General features: G+C 43.2%; 1 long non-coding RNA gene across 1 annotated transcript in view; it reads right to left on the minus strand.

The window, feature by feature from the left end:
- Positions 1–18,036, minus strand: part of LOC126981421 (uncharacterized) — a 38,582-nt gene extending 20,546 nt beyond the window's left edge. The window contains exons 1-2 of the long non-coding RNA XR_007733939.1: positions 17,814–18,036; positions 17,597–17,653 (exon numbers count right to left, since the gene is read on the minus strand). This is a non-coding gene — a long non-coding RNA (uncharacterized LOC126981421). The remainder of the gene's footprint in view (positions 1–17,596; positions 17,654–17,813) is intronic.
- Between the last annotated feature and the right edge of the window lie 4,203 nt (positions 18,037–22,239).

Genomic DNA, 22,239 nt, shown 5'->3' on the forward strand with positions numbered 1-22,239 from the left:
AGGCCAGCGCTAAATTAAACGCCAGACAAAAATTATGTTGTGTCAATATTAACATCAAAAGGGGTGTATTTTTTTTCTTCCTAGTTCTTACAAATCTAATGAACATAAAAAAAATACGTCGCTTCGTTAGGGAAAGTTAAAAATAGCTCCCCTATGCAAAAAATATATCAGTGAGGCAAAGAAAAAAATCCTTATTAAAAATGTATTCTTACAGTAATGAGCAAAATCAACGTAGTATGATGTAATGAAAAGAAAGTACACACACACACACACACACACACACACACACACACACTGGATGGGTCACAAGGGCTGCTAACTGACGGGTGTTTGATGGCCCTGGTCGTGGCTGTGTTGTCAGTGCCGGGGCGGGAGGTTAACGAAGCGGGGAGGAGCGGGCAGCTAATAAGATGAGGCTGATCGATGGCCTGATACCCGCTGGACACGCGATGACGGGAAGAGGGGGATTATTTTAGTAGCTAGCTGTAGATATATACTTAAGGAGAGAGAGAGAGAGAGAGAGAGAGAGAGAGAGAGAGAGAGAGAGAGAGAGAGAGAGAGAGAGAGAGAGAGAGAGAGAGAGAGAGAGAGAGAGAGAGAGAGAGAGAGAGAGAGAGAGAGAGAGAGAGAGAGAGAGTACATAGAAAGGCATATATACCGCATATAAAAGATATAATCCAGGAAAAAAAGTAACTTTCCAAAATAATATTGCAAATACATAATGTTTTGTCTTTTCCTGATCATTTCTATAAGTTCATGTATCAGTATCGACAAAAAAACAGGTTTCCCAACTTCAAAGTTTAGCCTGCAGCTGTAGGGAACACCATTCATCTGGAACAGCAGCGACACCAATACCGCTTGTCAATGGCTCAGACTTTTCATGTGTTCGCATGGAAAGCGCGTCAGTCCATCATGTTGATTACTGTAATTATCGCCTCCTACGTATTACTTTAGGATCGATTACAGCCAGCAGTGAAGGGTGGCGAGACAGACACACGTGGTGGCTGGGTGTCGGCTGGTCGCGACAAGAGTCACTCCCCTCTATGGATTGGCAGGTCTTCAGTGAGTCACTCTCGACCCTCACGACCCTCACGACCCCTGACAAATGTGTTCATATTTCTTTTTTTGTGTGTAAGAATAATAATTTCACTGAAAAAAGTAAATATTGAGAGATTGCTGACCCCGAAACAAAGAGAAATTCCTAATATATCTCATAATGAGAATAAAATCTAAAGAGAGAGGTACTTTAGTGTTTAATTATTTACATTTAACACTTTAAAAGGCAAGCTACCAGTAATTAAAATAGAAGATAGTTGTCAGGCCTTTGTAACGTATTAGATATTTGCATCTCAAAAGCTGCCTTCCTTTTAAGCGATCTGTTCTTTTGTATTCCGCTGAGAGAGAGAGAGAGAGAGAGAGAGAGAGAGAGAGAGAGAGAGAGAGAGAGAGAGAGAGAGAGAGAGAGAGAGAGAGAGAGAGAGAGAGAGAGAGAGAGAGAGAGAGAGAGAGAGAGAGAGAGAGAGAGAGAGAGAGAGAGAGAGAGAGAGACCCTAATTAGCAGTGCCGGATGAGGTGGTACGAAGGCGATATGCAGGGAATGAAGAGCGAGGTAATTCTGGGCCGAGGAGGAGCAAAGAAAGGGACGAAAATAGCGAGATAAGAGAACCGAAGGCCGTATTTTAAAACATTTCGGCGCCCAAGTTCACCTATTTGACAAGGCTTTCCTAGGAGTTTGGGGCATTTCCAGGAGTAGTTTTATGACCCTGGTGGTAGTTTGACCCTTCTTCTGTACCGTGAACCCATAGAAACACTCATTAGAACCCGATTGATGCCCTTTTTGACCTTTATAAAAAGTTGATGTGAGAAGCGATGGTGTCTTAAAATGCGGCCCTAAATCTTCACTGCAAATTTGAGGCAGACTTCTTAAGCATCGTAAAACAGAGGCTCAAAAGTAATATAGACTTTATTTCAGACAAAAGCCGAGAATCTGCTTATCTTGTATTCTAATTCACTTTATAAATGGAAGTAGTAATTATAAAGATGATAATGATAACAAAAATGGGCGTAAATAAGAATAAGAACAATTATAATAAGAAGAAAAAGAGAAAGAAGAAGAAGAAGAAGAAGAAAGAAGACGACGAAGCAGAAGAAAAGGAGAAAAAAACTAATATCAAAAGAAGAAAAAGAATGAGAAGAATAAGAAAAAGAAAAGGAAAAAGAAGACAGAAAAAGAAAGAAAAGAAAGAAAAATGAAAACACCATTATCATTTTCACTTGGAGAGGTGGGAGCGTGGTGTGGGGTGGGGAAAGTGAAAGGCAGCACGGGGGTAATGAGCTGAGCATATTCCCAAGTATAGTTTCGCCGCGGCATCTCAGCCAAACTTGTTGGAAATACGCTCACCACCCCGATGCACCCGTGTCTCCTTTCACTTGTTTTTGCCAACTTTCCAAAACGTCCCAACATCATTATTCTTATCGTTATTATTCCGTCAGCAAAATATAAAACGATAGCGCCAGGAACACCAACATATAACTATTTTTATCCCCCGAAAGTAGATTCCATCACCTCATTTTACTAACTTTCCAAAACGTTCCAACATCATTATTCTTATCGGTGTTATTCCGTCAGCAAAATATAAAACGATAGCACCAGGAACAGCAACATAGTTTTTTTTTTATCCCCTTTTAGTAACTGATAATCAAGAAAGGAACAGCATGGAAAAATAAGAACATTTACACAGGAACATATATTTCTTTATTATTTACCCCCAATTATTTACCCCCAATAGTAGCTGGCAATATAAAATGAAGAGCATCAAAACATTAGAACATTAACACCTTCTCACTTCGGCCAATACAATTCCGGGCTATTTATGACGCCCGGCCAAACTGGTGACTGGATAATGACCTTTGAAACCTTAAATAATCAGGTTTGCGGCTAAATTTAACACAGTTAATTTAACTTTTAAATTGCTCCCACTCTCACAGAATTAGGCCACTCGAGTAACCTGTCTGTCTGTGTCTGCGTGTCTGTCTGTCATTTTGTAGGTCTGTCTGTATACTTCCATGAGTTTGGCCATTATTTTGTGAACATACTCCATGCACACACACACACACACACACACACACACACACCTTCCTCTTGTGAAATAGGTGGAGAGAGAGAGAGAGAGAGAGAGAGAGAGAGAGAGAGAGAGAGAGAGAGAGAGAGAGAGAGAGAGAGAGAGAGAGAGAGAGAGAGAGAGAGAGAGAGAGAGAGAGAGAGAGAGAGAGAGAGAGAGAGAGAGAGAGAGAGTAATTCGTCTTCATCCACGCCCCACTTCCTCCCTAACACATCTTCCCTCCCTAACACACCTTCCTCGCCGTCTTCCAGCACACATTAATTCACTACAAGGGTGAGGAGCATTAGTCGTCATTAACCGCCCACATTAGCCGGTTATGCAAATCCGCGTGTTTGTTACGTCACCAGCCACTCACCGTACGGCAATGTGATGTTTGAGTGCCTAGATCAAGGTCAACTACCGGTACAATCATTATATCACTATTCCAGGAATTTTTTCAGATGTAGTTCCGCGCAACACATGCCAAGTCGCTTCAGTTACATACGTGCTCTATTTATTTTTCACTCTCATGAGCAAGACGTCGTTCGCTTTGGAAAATTACAGATAAATGTAAATTCATGACAATGAAGGTAAATAAAGCCATGAAAATATGTATGCATGAGTTTGTAAGCGTCACAGACGGTTGTTGAGGGCAAGGCCCACGTCCACAACGCCGTACCCCGAGGGCCGTCCTTCCCCCTGTCCACTTGTCTCCAGAGTAACGTGACCCCTGGCGGGGGGGACCAGGCTGGGGGCCCCAAGGCCACACCCCCACACCAGGCACTAAAGGCGAGATTCAAGAGGGTTAGCAGAAGAAATATCGACCCTAGAACTCTCCTTGACATATTTCCTTTTTGTTCCCACCTCTCGATCACCGCCAAGCGGATCTTCGTAACCGCGATCAAAGCATGAGGGAATTATGACGCCACAGACAATGCCTCCCGCCGCTCAGACGTGAGGGGAAGTGTTGGGCCGGGCTGAGCGAATGTCAGGTCAGACGCGCAGGTAGGAGGCCCTGCCTAGATCATATCTGCATAATAATACACAGGATGAATAACGATCAAAGCCACAGTGTCAAGGTTCATGTAATTACACGTCTAATGTGTCAAGAGTTCGTTTTATAATATAATATGTTTTGTCTTGTGACAAGAGCTTCTGGGGATGCGTGGCTGAACAGGTAATGCATTGGCAAGTGTTATTATACGTCAGAGTGTTGTCTGAAGGCAGCGAGGGATGAGTGGCGGCACAGGTGGTGCGAACAGGTAAACACATCAAAGAGAGGAGTGCGAGGGTGAATGTCTGGATAAGGAGGACGGGTGTGTGGCGCCGGCAGGCAGACTCACTGACCTTTGTCTCAACTCCTCGTGCAGATGCAAGGCAAGAAAAACCTAAAACAAAACAAAATGTGGCAGGAGTTACTTCAACTTTCTACACATCTGCAGCTCCGTTATACTTAATTTTCCCAGCCGGTGTGTTACAATATATTTATTATTATTATTATTATTATAATTATTACTATCATTCATACTACTACTACTACTACTACTACTACTACTACTACTTCTACTACTATTACTACTACCACCACCTCTACTACTACTACTACTACTACTATTATTACAGTTATTATTATTATTGCTAACATATTAAAGCAGTAGTAGCAGTAATAATATCAGCAGCAATAGCATCATCATTAGCAGCAATAGTAGAGGGAGTAGTAATAGTGAGCGGGATGCAGCGGGTGGACTAGGAGCTGGGGAGGACACACTGCAGCCTTCTCTCCGTCTATTCCTTCCGCTCACTTCGTCTTGTTCTGCCGCGCTTTGTGTTTGCTTATTTGTTTTCCCCCAGTCGTCTTCTCACGATCTGGTTACGGTTCCCAACATTCGCGTTCAACTCAACCTGAAAATAATGGGGATGATATTGTCTCCCTTAGTTTTCTCAGCGCGGTCTTGTTCTTCAGAGTTCACCCGGAAATGAGTCAACACGCCCCGCACTTTTTCCTCCTCTCTCTTCTTTCCTTTCTTTGGAAATAAAACACCGGTCACTGTCTCCATTAGTTTTTTCATGACGGCTAATGTTGATTTGTTATTGTTTGATATATATATATATATATATATATATATATATTTATATATATATATATATATATATATATTTATATATAGAGAGAGAGAGAGAGAGAGAGAGAGAGAGAGAGAGAGAGAGAGAGAGAGAGAGAGAGAGAGAGAGAGAGAGAGAGAGAGAGAGAGAGAGAGAGAGAGAGAGAGAGAGAGAGAGAGAGAGAGAGAGAGAGAGAAAATGAATAAAAGAAAGGAAGAAAGAAAGAAAGGAAGAAAGGAAAAAGAATGAGAAAAAAAGAAAGAAGGAAAGAATAAGAAAAAATAAAGAAAGAAGGAAAGAAAGAAGGAGGGAAAGAATGACATACATACATGAATACATACAAACAGACAGACAGACAGAAAAAGAAAGAGAGAAAGAAAGAAAGAAAGAAAGAAAGCACAACGTACGAACCATCATCATCATCAGCACCAGCAGCACCAACGCCACCGAAGCAGGAAAGTGACCGTCAGGCCTCAAATGGCAAGACCGTGGTGTATCGTGGCTCAATCCTGCGGTCAAGGGCGTGAGACGGAGAGGAGGGGCGGGGGAGGGAGAGGGGGAGAGGGAGGAAGAGAGGGCTTACGGTCATATTTTTAAACATTTCTGCGCCCAAGAACACGTAATTTACTAGTCTTTCATGGGAGTTTAGGGCATTTCCAGGGGTACTTTTATGACCCTGGTGGTAGTCTGAGCCTTCTTCTGTACCGTGAACCTAATAGAACACTCATTAGAACTCGATTAACCTCCTTTTTGGCCTTTGGAAATAGTTGGTGTGAGGGGTGGGAGCATTTGACTATACCAACCTTAGGAGTGAGAGCCGGAGGGACAGACTGGTGGAGGAGGGAAATGAGAGCGAAGGAGTTGAGTGAGAGGGATAAAAGTTACAAAATAGTTTACGTGGGAAGTAATATAATGAATAGCGTAGCGGCAAGCGAGTCCAGCGTGAGGCGGGTCTACACATGGGGTGGAAAAAGGCTCAGGAAATATTGCGTTCGTTAGTCTCAAACTGTTCTTCTCCCTCCTGCTGTAATTCACCCAAAAACGAGATTTCACGCGGCGCAAAATGTAAAACCACAAAGAGGAAAACATTTTGTATTTTGGTGAGAGAGAGAGAGAGAGAGAGAGAGAGAGAGAGAGAGAGAGAGAGAGAGAGAGAGAGAGAGAGAGAGAGAGAGAGAGAGAGAGAGAGAGAGAGAGAGAGAGAGAGAGAGAGAGAGAGAGAGAGAGAGAGAGAGAGAGAGAGAGAGAGAGAGAGAGTGTGTGAATGAATGAAATTATAAGGATTCCTACCGTTTTAATCGAGGGCGAAGGAGCCGAGCAGTGCGTGGCGCCGAAGTTGTGTGTGTAGGTGAGGCAAGAGGGAGGTTACGTCACGTCAATAATGGGCGCCTTCCGCTGGCCACACCTAAGTATGTTTGTTCGTACAAATAGAAAGGGATTTTCGCCCTTAATGACGTGTGTCTTCCGCGCTCCGCTCCACAGCTACGTGCCTACTTGAACATCACGTGCTTGCTCAGAAAATCTCCCTCCCTGTCCTGTATTTTCTCTTCCGCCCACCATTTCTTCCTTACCTATTTCTCCGTCTTCTCTCCCTGCTTCTCTCCCTGCCTCGCTCCCTTCCTCCTCGTGTGATCGGGCCGGGGAGGAGGAGGAGGAGGAGGAGGAGGGTCTCGCTGCCCTAATGATCCCTCCCGCTCGCCGGCAATCAAGAGGCTGAGAAATGTTTTAATCAAGGGGCGCTTCGGGAGACGGACGGCGAGGCGGGCCATTACAGGGCCTGAACACGAGGGGCGCGGGGGAGTTTTCACTGTAGTGCCTCCTCAGAAATGCCAGTTTTCCTTTAATTTTTCATGTCTCTGTTGACGATACGATGCATTCAGGAGAGGAAGGAGGAAGGGTGGATGCTGAGGAAAAAGGGGAGAGGTAAGAAGGGGCTGGTGGGGAGGAAAAAGGCAGGGTGAGGAGAGGAGAGGAGAGAAAGTCAGCGTGAGGCAAGGGATAGAGTGTACTTGGTGTGTGTGTACCTTGTGATTCTTAATGCATAAAAAGACCCTCTTGCGTATAAAATGAACTTGAGGCTGACGGGGGAGCTGTGTACTCAGCTCAGGCTTAATTACAGTGTGCTTCAGACGGCATGCACACCTGACATCAAAGTACAGGTGCTGCCGAGGCCACACTTTCAGCTTTCACTCGTATTTTATGTACTATATTTTTTTTATTTATATTTTTTACAGCAAAGGAGGCAGCTCAAGGGCAAAAACAAAGCCAACAACAACAAAAAAAGCCCGCTAGCCGCTTCTCCGAACAAAAGTAGAAAGGATAAGAGGTCAACTGAGAGGTCAATTTCGGGTGAAGAAGTGTCTTGATACTCTCCTATAGAATGAGTTTGAGTTTAGCCATTTTCTCGTTCCAGTTTACACATCATAAAGAAAGGTAGAAATTCCGGTGTTCCAAACTACCAATACATTCATTAGTAGGCCGTGTTCATTGCATATAAAGGGAAGATATACGCTTATGCAATGAATACAACCTACCTGTGAGTTATTTTATGGTTATGGGTTATATTTGATAGGCCAACGATGTTATTTTGTGTATGTTTAAAGAATGAGATCTTTAAGTGTGTTTTCTTTCTTTCCAGGTGAGTGTCCCTGAGGGTGTCATGAGTGCGAGGAAGAAAACGAGCCGGTAAAGGTAAATTAACAAAGGCTTCTTGAAATGTATTTGATGTTTTTCACTACTTCCTTCTTTTCTGTCTTTTTCATGCGTTATCTCGTGTGTGGCTTCTTTGTGTAACTCTCTCTCTCTCTCTCTCTCTCTCTCTCTCTGTCTGTGTGTGTGTGTGTGTGTGTGTGTTTATCTATCTGTATCTCTCAGCCTTAGCAACAATCAAGCAGTTATACTTCCTCGTTCCTCCTCCCCTCCTTCCCCCTTCTCCCTTTCCTCTCCTTTATCCCAGAACTCGCAGCAGCTTTCCCCTTTCAACAATAGGCACATTCCTGTCGCTCCATTTTCTCCTTTCTTACCTCCTCCATTCTTCCTAAACGACCTGCCAACTACTCCCTGCCATCCCATTCTGGACTTTCCTTCCCTCCCTTCCTTCCCTCCCTGTTGCCTTTCTTCCGACAATATATTACGTTTTTTTTAAGGTGTTTTGCTACTTACTTATATTTTTTTCAAGCTCCTCAGTCTGGGTCTCCTTTCCCTCCAGTTTCAAGAGCAATTAACCGTCTCCCTTTCTCCTCCTCCTCCTGCTTCTCTCTTTCCTTACCTCCGCTGCCTTCCCTTCCTTCTGTCCCTCCCTCCAAGCCTCTCATTAGATGCATCTCCCGCATTAAAACTTTTCCTCTTTCGCCCGAGAAGAAAATATACGAAGAGGAGAAGTTTATTAGGCAAAAATTGAGGCAAGAAATGACGGCAAGTAATTCCGGAAGACCAAAGTCGATACAGTGTTCTCTCATGTTCGACGTTTTTTGTTCTTTTTTTACGTGTTTTTTTTTTCTCGTCGAGCGATACTTGTCGGGTATTTTTTTCTCCTCTCTGCTTACCTTTACCTTTGTTCCTTTCACTTTCATCGTCCGCATTTATCTTCCTCCTTGTCCTCCTCCTCCTCCTCTTCTTCCTCTTCCTTTTCCTCTTGATCTTGATCTTCTCCTCCTCCTCCTCCTCGTATCTCTCTGCTGTTCATCTTACTCCTGAGAGAGAGAGAGAGAGAGAGAGAGAGAGAGAGAGAGAGAGAGAGAGAGAGAGAGAGAGAGAGAGAGAGAGAGAGAGAGAGAGAGAGAGAGAGAGAGAGAGAGAGAGAGAGAGAGAGAGAGAGAGAGAGAGAGAGAGAGAGAGAGAGAGAGAGAGAGATTAAGGAGTGGGGGGGAGAGAGAGAGGTTGCAGGGGTAAGTGAATGAAGGGAGAAGACAGCACGAGAGCGTAGGGAGCACAGCGCCTTCAAGTAACAATGTTAAGGAGACGGACGAATCGTGCAATATTTAAGGCAAAGTTTGTTGCTTTCTTTGTTATATATATATTTATTTTTTACTTCACAACGCAGAGCAGAACAACAGAAATGAAATTACCTTGCCTTCTATTGCCGATACTTTTGTTTTTATTCCTTTAGACAATGCAGTTAACCCCTTGACTGCGAATTTCCTACTAGAAGACCTCACCAAGCTACAGAAATGGAACAAAAAGTGGCTGCTACAATTCAATGAAGAAAAATGTAAAGTCCTGCATCTTGGGAGGGGATATCCAGCATACCAATACCACATGGGAAACACTCCACTATCCACTACAGAGGCAGAGAAAGACCTGGGAGTATATGTTACCAGGCTACCAGTGAAGGCCAAATCCGTGCCAATAGCAGCGGATGGGTTAACTTCTGTCAATTAAATCAAATGTAGGCATGAGCTCTTACACCTTCTTCTATTAACCTAAAGAGGAGGAACTGAAGCTCAACAGTACACCATTTTGAGCAACATTAGATACTGACTGGTTTCGTTCAACTGTAAAACTGAAATTGTTATGAATCCGAATTTCATAAGAACGCCGCTTCATATTATCAATGGCTGCAGAATTTGATACTGTGCTTAAAACAAATGACTGGATGCAGTTATACATATTGAATGCGATGACAGCAATTTATATTACTCGTAGTTAAATTAAATCATACAAGGACGTCTATATATTCCATCACTTTTATATTTACAGTTATGGCTAAACATTGTGTCATCACCAACACCCAAGCAGCTCTTGATAGAGACAGATGCTAATTCACGCTTAATTACTATGTTAAAAAGTACTGTATATGCAACGCACCAGTAATATTTTACCCGAATATGGAAATTAAAGCAGCCATGAATACATATTATTACACACACACACACACACACACACACACACACACATGATCCTGACCCACTTTGGTATAGGCGCCGGGACGCGTGCCGCACTGCGCTCCTCGCTTACTTATCATTCATGTCCTGCAACACACACACACACACACACACACACACACACACACACACACACACGAGACCAATTACGCGACTCAGCAAACAAATCATTACGTCCTCATAGCAAAGTGTCAGCGCCATTAACACACTCCAGCGATCACTCACGGAGCCAGCAGAGATAACGGGTGATCGGGCGCGGGCTCCGTCTGATACACTGACAAACACACTCGTCGGGGCGCGCCTGTGTACCCGATCTTGTGTACATATCATTTGAGACTCTAGTTTTGTGTTCATTATCGACACCATTATCCAGAGAGAGAGAGAGAGAGAGAGAGAGAGAGAGAGAGAGAGAGAGAGAGAGAGAGAGAGAGAGAGAGAGAGAGAGAGAGCTTGTATGGGGAGTGTATGGGCGTGACTGGAGGTATAAAGCCGCCACGGAAACTTGTGATATTAACGGTATCTTGTGTGTACAGCGGGGCGGGGAATGGCCGGGGGTGCTGGCCTTAGGCGGGGTGGGGTGGATGAGATGAGCTGGCGGGGGCGGGGCGGAGCGGGCGGGGCTAAGTTGCGTGAGGCCACAACATCCGCGTTCACCTTCACGGGCCGCGACCAGGCGTGGCGGCGGCTGGAGGGGGGGTGAAGGGGGTAGGGGCAAGGGGTGTGTCTGTCTAGCCACCTGTCTGTGCAAGGGGGCGGGGTGCCTTAGGGGTGTGTCCGTCTGGGCCTCTGTCTGTCTGTCTGTACGTCTCTTTGGGTCTATCCGTTTATTTATGACTCTTTGCCTGTCTGTCTGTTTGTCTGTTGGTCTATCTTTCTGTTTCTGTTCCTCTGCGCGCCTGTCTGTTACTCTCTTTATTTCTATTTTTACTTGCAATATATATTTTATTTCTTATTCGTCATTTTCTCTTTTCCCTTGTACTTCAACGAACGCCTGGTCTCATTTTTCTTATATAATGTTCTCTTCTTTTTTTATGAATCAATATTTGGCGTCTTTTTCCTTTTCTTTCTTCCTTAAGATCTATTCTCGATTTACTATTTCCACTTATTTGGTGCATACATTGATCATTCCTTGTAATTTTTTCCTTTATCTTTCTTCTACTTTCATTCTGCTTTCATTAACTTCTGCCGTTCACCTCCTATCGCATGTTTTTGACCTTTTTCTTTTCTCTGTTTATTCCAAGCCCCGACTCGCTGATGGCACTTCAAGATTTCATTCCCTTATTCTTCCTTACATTATTTCATTTATCTTTATTCTAATTTCATCCTGCTTCCATTAACTTCTACCGTTCACTTTCTGTCGCATGTTCTTTTTTCCCTATATTCTGTTTCTTCTCTGCTCCTGTTCGCTGCTGGTGTTCACGCGTCGGAAGAGGAAATGCGGGTCGCTTCCCTAATGACTCCGGTAACGAGGAACAGGACCTGAACAGCCGCTTCTTTTAAATATGGATGAAAAAAATGTATGTGTAGATAATTAACAAAACAAATACGAGGCCGGGAAGATATGAATACGTAATGTAGCACCACCTATAACCATTACCGTTTCTCTCTCTCTCTCTCTCTCTCTCTCTCTCTCTCCCTCCCCTCCCTTAGTGATCAGTCTGTGCTGGGTGGGTGTGCGATGCATTGGGTCTGCACTTAAGGGAATGATGCCGGAGCAAGGGATGCCATTCTGCTAACAGGTACCTACATCCGTCTGTGTGTGTGTGTGTGTGTGTGTGGGTGGGTGGGTGGGTGGGTGTGGGTGTGCGTGTACGTGCGCGTGTATGTATGTAAGACGAGGAAAGAAGAGCAGAGGAGAGTACATAAGAAAAGAGAACGAGAGGAGGAGGAGGAGGAAGAGGAGGATGTAACAGAAACTTGAAAGAGCATCCACAAAAAACATGCTGTAATGAGGCTGCCTGCTGTAGAAATATTAATCGAATTCGAGAGGAGCGGGATTAAGCAGAGGAGGAGAAGGAGGAGGAAGGGATGGAGGGAGCAGAAGAAAAAAAGAAGAAAATAAAGAACTAGGAGGAGCATAACAAGGTGACGTAGGAGGAGCAAAAGAGAACAGAAAAGGAGAAAAGAGAACGAGGAGAGAAACCAGAGAAAAACAAAGAAAAAAAATAAAGAGAAAACCGAGCAGAGGAGGAGAGGAGAGGAAGAAGATAAAAGAATAATGGAAGAAAGAAAGGTGGGGATAACAGGGTGACGTAGGAGAGAGTAAAAGAGAACAGAAAAGGAGAAAAGAGAACGAGGAGAGAAATCAGAGCAGAGAAAAACAAAGAAAAAAAAGAGAAAACCGAGCAGAGGAGAGGAGAGAGTGCTTCTGGAGGAGGAAGAGTAAGAGGAGGAGGAGGAGGAAGAGGGGGAAGAGGAGGAAAGCAAACAGACAGACGGGCAGATAATTAACGGAAAGAAGTGAATGGAGTGTTTGATAGAGAGACAATAAAAATGAAGGAGAGAAAGGATGAGACTGAATAGCTGTTTAATCTTTACCTCTCTCTCTCAGTACGATCTATAATACAATGCAACAGAATAGGATGAATAAGAAGCAGAACACAAGGGCAAATAAAAAGCGGCCCTCGGGTAGCTACATTCAGAGCAGGCGAATAAATAAACAACTAAACAAAAACACGGCAAATAAAATGCATATATATATACACACGCAACAAACACTTTCCATTTACCCCGCGTCCATTAACCTTTAAAATATGCCGCGAGAATAATAATTACGGCGAAAATAACAACAATGGTGGACCTAAAATAATAAGCTGATACTGAACGAACATTTTCCATTTACCTCGAATCCATTAACCTTAGAATTATGTCTCAAATATGCAGTAGTAGTAGTAGTAGTAGTAGTAGTAGTAGTAATAGTAGTGGTAGTATTAGTAGTAGTAGTGGTAGTATAGTAGTAGTAGTAGTGGTAGGAGTAGTAATAGTGGTAGGAGTAGTAATAGTAGTAGTAGTAGTAGTAGTAGTAGTAGTAATAGTAATGGTAGTATTAGTAGTAGTAGTGGTAGTATAGCAGTAGTAGTAGTGGTAGGAGTAGTAATAGTAGTAGTAGTAGTAGTAGTAGTAGTAGTAGCAACGAAGCAAAGAAAAAAACACATCCGGCAATCAATCTAATGTTCTCAAAACTAAATCCGAAATAAACAAAAAGGAAATCAGATCAGGGCCAGAAGTAGATTTACAACAATTCCAGGAAACAATCAGAGCCGGGGTGGTGAGTAAGACGCTTCTCAATCAGGCGAGGCGAGGGTCTGGGAGGGTGGGGTTCAGATGGGAGCGGGGGAGAGGTCTGATGGGATGGGGGGCAGGGAAGATCTAATTATTTTCCCCATCTGCACGTGGCTCGGAGATAGAAGGTGGGATAATGAAGGTAAGATGGGAGAGACGATGTAGAGGGAACAAGGAAATGAGGAGAAGGAGGAGACAGAGGAGAAGAAGGAGAAAGAGGGGGAGGAGGAGGAGGAAAGGACGAAAAAGGAGAGAAATAAAGCCGGGAAGGTGGGAGATGAGAGGGAAAGGTTAGAGGAGGAGGAGGAGGAGGAAGTTGAGGAGAAGGAGGAAGAAGAAGAGAAGGAAAATGAGAAGGAAAAAAGAGGAAAAGGATGGCCCAAATAGGAAAAGAAAACACGGGGAGTGGAAGATGAGAGAGGAAGTTAGAGGAGAAGATAATAATTAGAGAGAAAAAAACTGTGGACAACAAAAATGTGAGGCGGAAATTGAATTAATGAAGCAAAATTCGATGACTGTCGGTAAATAATGGCGATCGAGAAGAGATGAATGATAGAAAAAAAATGGCTGACGAAAACATTGTGACAAATTGAAGGGGAAACACGAAAATTGAAGGATAACGACATGTGTAAGTGGAGATTGATGGAAAGGGAAAGGATGATTTGGAAAGACAAGGGAGAGAGCGTTGAGGTAAGGGAATAAAGTGACGCACAAATAGTGGCCGCGCGAGTAATGAAGAGCGAAGGCGAGAGTTAAATAAATGGAGAAAGGGAGGAACAACAGCGAGGGAACTAAGATGGAGACAAAGCGCTGAGGGAACCGGGGAGACAAGACGAATAGACTCAGGAGAACAGACAAGAAGAACCATCGCTATACCAGACGCTATAATTTCGGCCACCTCTTCGGATTCTTTACAGGAGCAGCGAGTAGCGGGCTCTTTTATTGTTTCCTTTTTTTGTGTGCCCTTGTGATGTCTCCTTTGCTGTAAAAAAAAAAGACACCATACTGCAACCTCCCAGCCCGCACACCAACACGCGCATACCCACCAAAATTTGCAGTCAAGTTCTGGCTATATGAAACCCCCCAAAATAAGACAGGGAATCCAGAAATATTAAACAGTATGAAGAAAATAGAAGGAAACATTGCACTAGTACTTGAAAAAACTCACCAGCAACAACACACGCCAACGCACGAGCGCCTCACACATGGAACGAACATAAAATATATCTAAAACGAGTCAACAAAGTCACGAAAATACAAGAAAACGCTGCACTAATACACGAAAAGAACGTCCACGGAACCAACACAGCGTAAATCATCCCTAGAAGAAGAGTCAAGAAAGATTGAACGAGACTTAAGAAATTCAAGAACACATCCCAAGAGTACACCAGCAAAATACAAAAGACCCCCAATCAACACGGCTGGGATCAGGCTGGCCCGGCACCACACCTGCTAATCCCCACGCTATACCTGTTTCCTAATTAGCCTCGTCGCCCTCATCTCACAGGTGAATTAATTAATGGTCTTCCCGCGGCTAATGGCCCACCCGTCTAGACTGTACGCGCGCCGGTGAGCCTCCTCGGTGTGTATGTGTGAGAGAGAGAGAGAGAGAGAGAGAGAGAGAGAGAGAGAGAGAGAGAGAGAGAGAGAGAGAGAGAGAGAGAGAGTGTGTGTGTGTGTGTGTGTGTGTGTGTGTGTGTGTGTGTTTTCCTCTCTCTCTCTCTCTCTCTCTCTCTCTCTCTCGGATCCACCCCACGGTACACATTTCCAAACACAGCACACAGAGAAAGGGGCGGAAAGTGTACGTTTCGCGGGAATGGACCAGAAAAAGAACTGAGAGAAAAAAAACACACAAACACGCAAAAGAAGCAACGCGGGGGAAACGAAAACTTTATAATTCCGCTTTATTTATATATAGAAAAATACCAAGACGAAAATAAACTCCGAGCAATTTCACTAACACGTTTCTCTCCCGCTACTGCACAATGAATCTCCTCAAATCCACTCGCTGGTTGGGATCCGTCGGGTAAAAATAAATAAATGTGGACGGAGGCTGAAAGGATAAAGAAAGCGTTGCCGAAACTACCCTGATTCCCTCTGGTAGCTTAATAGGATTTACTTGCTGAAACTAAAGGAAAACGAGATAGAGTGTCAGGGTGAGAGGGAGGGAGGGAGAGGGAGGGAGGGGATAAGAAGGGAAGGTGGGCGGATGGAAGAGGATCGAAATGGAGTGAGCGAGGGACGAGCCAAAAGTTAGAGGTCGAGATGGGACTGAAAGTTAAATTGGAGCATCTGTAATGAGAATAGTTGTAAAAAAAGACAAGGTAGGAGTTTTGGAGATAGAAAAAGATATTACTATGGAAGACATGATGGAGTAGCAGTATTAAAAGAAAGTAAAATAAAGGAAATGGAAACGGAAGGTGAGAAGTGAAGACGGAAAAAGGATTAGAGAGAGAAAGAGCAGCTAATGAGAAAATAAAGAGACGAAAACTCACGGGATGGAAAATGGAGGAAGGGATAGCAAGGGAGAGGAATGAAAAGGTATAAAGAAAGAGAAGCAGAAAGAGAACAGGGACAAAGAATATAAAGCAGAGAGGTAAAAAAGATAAAGACTAAAGCAAAAAGGGAAAAAGGGACATAGAAAGGAAATAAAGCAGAAAGGGGAAAAATATGAAGAAAGAAAAGCAGAAAGGGAAAAAAAGGATAAAGAAAGTAACGCAAAAAGGGAAATAGAGATAGAGTAAAGCAGAAAGGAGAAAAATAAAGCAAAGTGAAGCAAAAAGGGAGAGAGGAAGGCACGGAGGAGGAGATGGTAATGTTTGGCTGTGAATATCGGAACTGTACAAGCCCTTTCGGCCCCTTGCCATGATGAATTGAAGTGCGTTACCAATATTGCGAGAGAGAGAGAGAGAGAGAGAGAGAGAGAGAGAGAGAGAGAGAGAGAAAATGCTCCGGCTTAGAACACAATGAACCCGTAACGAGAAAACAAGTAAACATCAACATTAACGTCGAACAAACACACAAACAAACAAATAAACAACAAACACACAACAACAAACAGGTAAACTTTAGTATCAACATTACGATACAACTAATAACAACTTTCGTAATTACTACAACCAACACTACTACTACTACTACTACTACTACTACTGCTACTACTACTCCATACCTCTCTCTCAATTTCTGCCTTACTTTCTTTCTCCATTTTTCACTTTCTACTTAACTTTCTCTACTTCTTTTTCTTTTTCTCCTTTTTTTTATCCTTTTTTTCCTTTTCTGCTTTTCTTTCTATATCCCTTTTTCCCTTTCTACTACTTCTACTACTACTACTACTGCTACTAATACTACACCTACTAATGTCTTCACTACCATGTTTGGAGCCGAGTGGTTTAACAATATCCGCCAAGGCTGTTGCAACCCTCCCTTCCCCCTTCCCGGCGTCCGCGAGCTAACTACCTGCGCCGTAACCACTATCGGGCCCGAGGGACAACCATTAGCGCTTCCCATGACCACCAACATCACCCTTCCCACCACCACTATCACCGCCACCATCACCACCATTACCGTCCAAGAATACCGTGCTATCTTATCACCGCAAGCGCGCGTACACACACACACACACACACACACACACACACACACACACACACACACACATACACACACACACACAAACACACGCAGGCACTTCAAAATTTATCTGCCAATGCCTTGACCCTTCCCTTGGTTTAAAGATTGAACCGTGTCGTCGCTTATGATTTCATCGGCGTTATGAGATAAGTGCAGCAATAAAGATTACGGTAAAGCAGAGTGGCACCAGCTCATGAAAATGTCTCTGTTCAGCATGGCCATAACAGCAAGGGTCATCATCAGTGCTTGGGTCATGAAACGGTTCTCGTCCCACTAAATGGTGCTTCAACCAGGCTTGAACCCCCAGCAAGCAATTACGAACTTCCTAACCTCAGATGTTTGGTCTGGGCGTGGTGTATAATCATGTCTCCTTTGTCTTCGTGTAACCTTTGTCTGGGTCACCGAATGCAAAAGAATAGCTGATTTTTATGCAGACTTTCTGATCCCTGTCAACAGTAACTGAACAACGCCAGTGCTTGCTACCACTAGAGGAAGGAGATTCTCGAGATAAGATTTGATCGACATAATCTATCTAGATAATCATTTTTCGAGCCTCAGCGGATCAAGAGAACCAGTACATGTCAAGTACATTACCGCAGGGATGTCCTTGTCGCCGATTCTGCATGAGCCTTGGAATCCTGGAGTCCTTGCCTGGAAAATGAAAGGATCATCATTAACCTTTCTCTCCCATCTGGAAGGGATTTCGCCCAGAGTTGGTATGATTTACCCTGCAATAGGACGATCCACCTGGAATGCCTTAATTTCGGATCTTTATATAGGAAGGACTCATCTGTAAATTGTAATGGCTCACCATAAACTGGAATGACTCATCAAATCGACTTCTCGTCCCCAACTGGAATAGGCGGAATGGAATGACTGGTGGCCGGGGCTGCGGATCACGAGCTGCATTCCAGTCCGCTGGGCCGCCCCGCCACGTAGGGACTTGGCGCCCTTCCAGCCACGACTTTTGAACCTAGAAAGAGCGTTTTTATTTCCTTACTTTCTTCGGGGTCTTTCTCTCTGTATTCCTCATTACCACCATCAGCATCTTATTGGTCATATATGTCAAATCCTCTTACAAAATATTGTCGTTGTTGTTGTTGTTATTATTATTATTATTATTATTATTATTATTATTATTATTATTATTATTATTATTATTATTATTATTATTATTATTATTATTATTATTATCATTATTATTATTATCAGTAGTAGTAGTAGGAGTAAGAGTAGGAGGAGGACTAGGACAAGGAGGAGGAGTATAAGTAGTAGTAGTAGTAGTAGTAGTAGGAGTAATAGTAGTAGTAGTAGTAGTAGTAGTAGTAGTAGTAGTAGCACCAGCAGCAACACTAGCAATGGTATTATTTTCGTGTCCTTGTTATGATTATGTTTTTCTTGTTGTTCATGTTGTTTCCTGTGTTAAAATAGTTGCCGTTCATGTTATTGTGTTTTTCTAGTGGTGTTATTGAAAAAAATGGCTGTTGATGACGATGGCATTATTGTTGAGGTTATTATGATGAAGGTTGTTATGGTTCACGGCGGCGCCAACGTGATAAGAGAGTTGACTCACGATGCTGCCACAAAAACTTAGAGATCAACAGTTACTGATAGGGCAGCCAGTTGCTCAAGCAGGCTTCTTGTTCTCCTTTTCTTCTTTCTTTTCTTCTTCTTCCTTTTCCTTTTCTTTGTCTTCTTATCTTCTTTTGCTTAATTTTTTTCTCTGATTTCCCCCTCCCGTCAACATGCTCATTAGCCGTCTTGTTCATCCTTTCCTAGTCTACTTTCCTTCTTTCCATCTTTTTCTTTTTTTTCTACTTCTTCCTCTTCATTTTCATTGTCTCCTGATCTACTTTTGATTAATATTTTCTTCTCTGATTCCCCCTCCCATACTCATAAACTTTCTCTTTCCATTCGTTCCTAGTCTACTTTCCTTGTTCTTGTCCTTCTTTTTCTTTTTTTCTACTTTTTCCTCTTTACTTTCATTATCTCCTTATTTTCTATTGCTTAATACTTTTTATCTGATTCCCCCCTCTCCTTAGCATACTCGTTAACCGACTTTTTCATTCTTACCTAGTCTACTTTCCTTCGTCTCTCCGCCCATACCGTTCTCCCTTCACTACTTTTCCAATCAATTTCATGTTCCACTTTTGCCAGGTGTCGTGCGAGCGAGAGAGAGAGAGAGAGGGAGAGGGAGGAGAAAATATATGCATGGAAGTTCAGGAATCCAGAACACTCTCGAGAAAATGAAGTAACTTGGGCCTGTCTGTGTGTGTCTGTGTTATCACTCTAAACTAAACAAACACAGCATCAAAACAAAAAAAAGCATGAGAGAGAGAGAGAGAGAGAGAGAGAGAGAGAGAGAGAGAGAGAGAGAGAGAGAGAGAGAGAGAGAGAGAGAGAGAGAGAGAGAGAGAGAGAGAGAGAGAGAGAGAATAAAGCAAAGATGCAGACGAGGAGGAAGAGGATGAAGTGTGAACCCACAACCGCAATCAGGAGGGAGGAAGGAGAAAAAGGAGGGAGGAGGAGGAGGAGGAGGAGAAGACGGAAGAGGAGGAGGAGGAGGTGGGGGAGGTGGATGGTGACACGACTGCAGCTGTTGTCGACAAATGATCACAAAGAAGAGAATGAGAGAGAATAAAAGAAAGAAAATAACAGGAACAGCGGAGGAAAATAAAGAAAGAAAGAAGGAAGAAAGGAAGGAAGGAAAGAAAAGGCAAAAACAGTCAAACACACACACACACACACACACACACACACACATACACACACACACACATATACCATTCATTTATCACCCCCAACACCACCATCACCACCACCTCTCGGCTGATTCATGTAACATCAACCCTGTGTTCCATCGCCCCTCCCCTTCAACACACCTCCTCTGTCGCCCACTTCTCCGCGCACACCACCAAGCATTACTCACCGTCTTGACACCATTCACGTTCGAGAGGAAGGAGGGTCCGATGCGTCTGGTTACCCGTCTTGCGCGGTGTGGAGGCAAGAGATAAGGTGCGCGGTAGTGATTCAAGTAATGCGTGTTATTAACCTGTCGTGCTGGTGATGGCGCGAGGGTGTGAAATGGATAGTTTGTTTGGTTTTCTGTCGGGTTTTCCTTCCTCTGTCGATTTGTAAGAACGTGTGACTTCCTCTCTCTCTCTCTCTCTCTCTCTCAGTTCATCTGTTAAAATATATCAAATTGCCTTTTCCTTATGTTGTGAAATTGATAGTTTGTTTTCTGTAGTGTGTTTCTTACTTCCTGTCACTTGGAAGAACGTCTGACTCCCTAGTTCTCTCCTTTTCTCTCAATTTATCTATTTCGAACATATACAATTACTTTTTCCTTTAGTTTCCCTTCCCTTGCGCTTGCTTCACCTCGTCCGCGTTCAATTTTTCTTCTTCTTTCTATTAGTAAAAACTCCTGACTTCCAATTTTTCTCTTTTTCTCTCAATATATCTATTTAAAGCATAACTAATTACTTTTTCCCCTAACTTCTCCTCCCTGATGTTTGCTTCACCTCATCCCCGTTCAATTTTCAAGGTCACTTCCCTCCCTTCGAGTGTTTTCTCAGGGGAATTAGTAATCTTTTTAGCCCCTGAAGCACAAAGACACACATAAAGAGAAGGATATGCTAACAAGGAGATTAGATACTGCAAGATAAAGATAAGAGTGGAGAGAGAGAGAGAGAGAGAGAGAGAGAGAGAGAGAGAGAGAGAGAGAGAGAGAGAGAGAGAGAGAGAGAGAGGAGAGGCGAGAGAACGTGATCAATTAGGTTATGCTCATGGAAAGCGACATATAAGTGATTGGACATTTCATTCTTTGAGCCGCAGCATTCAGTGATTGGGCCATTAGTTGATGGTGAGGTCATTAAAGGTTAACGTGCAATGAAAATGGAAATCTAGTTTATATATGTGTGTGTTTCTATCTGCCTGGTGTTTGTCTGATTGTTTGTGTGTGTGTGTGTGTGTGTGTGTGTGTGTGTGTGTGTGTGTGTGTATGGTTTTGTGGGTCTCTGTGGATCTCTCTCTCTCTCTCTCTCTCTCTCTCTCTCTCTCATTAACACACACACACACACACACACACAAGAAAGAAAGACAATGATCATAACCAAGGCCATATAAATGATGTAAAGGATAACTACATCATTCTTAACTGCATCATAAAGGAAAAAAACCGCATACCTGAACTTTCCTCAAAGATTATTAGGTCAAAATATTCCCCCAAGGAACTTATCGTGTCTATTTGGTGACCTTGTACCCAAGAATTTTATATTTTCAACGGACAACGAAACTAAAAGAGACGAACAGGGAGAAGAACGAAAACAATAGCGCTCCCCTTAGAGATGACCGATAATAAGATCAATAGACAGATCGATAAAAAGATAGAGAGAGAAGAAAACGAAGAAAAAATATGCGGAAAGGTAGAGGGAAAAAGAAGGAGAACGAAAAGCGATGTATGGTACGGAATATTAAACAGAAAAAAATATTGAAGGAAAAAGAGAAATGTGTGCTACAGAATATTGGAGGAAAACGGACAGAAAGAGACAGAACGAAAGAAGGAAATAGAGGGAAAACAAAAGAGACATATGTGGTGGAAAATACTAAAGGAAAAAAAGGAAAAAGAAGGAATAGAAGGACCGAGCTGCCACAAGCGCCCACAACAACACAAAGAAGGCTCCCACAGCGCCGGCACTACAGGAAGCCTCGCCGCCGCCCTCCAGCACGCACCTAACGACTCCTTGAGAGCGCCAGAACAACAAACAAAATTAATGTGTTTTCCCGCGGCCGGCGACGGGACGCTGTGAGAGATGAGGCCGAGGCGCTTTATATCGTTCTGTCAGTCCCTTTAACACTCAGCAGTTTTTGTTGTCCGCCTGTTTTCATTTGTTACGTTTTATCGTTTTCTGATGCTAATGTGTTCTCGTGATGTGTGTGGGGAGATTTTTTTTTCTTCTTTTTCTATTCTTAGCAGCAGTGCTTCGTCCTGGCGAGTGAATTTTTGGCCTTTATATTCATTTATTTATTCTATTTTATGTTTTCCTTTGGGTTAGGCGGTGAATGTAGTGAGTTGGTCGCAGTGCTGAGGCCTAAGAAGTGATTTTTTCCTCTATAAAGTCAATAAATGAACGGTTTTGATCTTAGTCTTGTAGCGTTATAGTTTTTACCATATATATGGGGTGTATGCGATGCTGGGTTGTTAAGATACCAACCAGTAGCCCTCGATCCACACCACA

Source organism: Eriocheir sinensis, chromosome 48 (genome assembly GCF_024679095.1).
Source record: "Eriocheir sinensis breed Jianghai 21 chromosome 48, ASM2467909v1, whole genome shotgun sequence".
In the NCBI taxonomy this organism is placed as follows: domain Eukaryota; kingdom Metazoa; phylum Arthropoda; class Malacostraca; order Decapoda; family Varunidae; genus Eriocheir; species Eriocheir sinensis.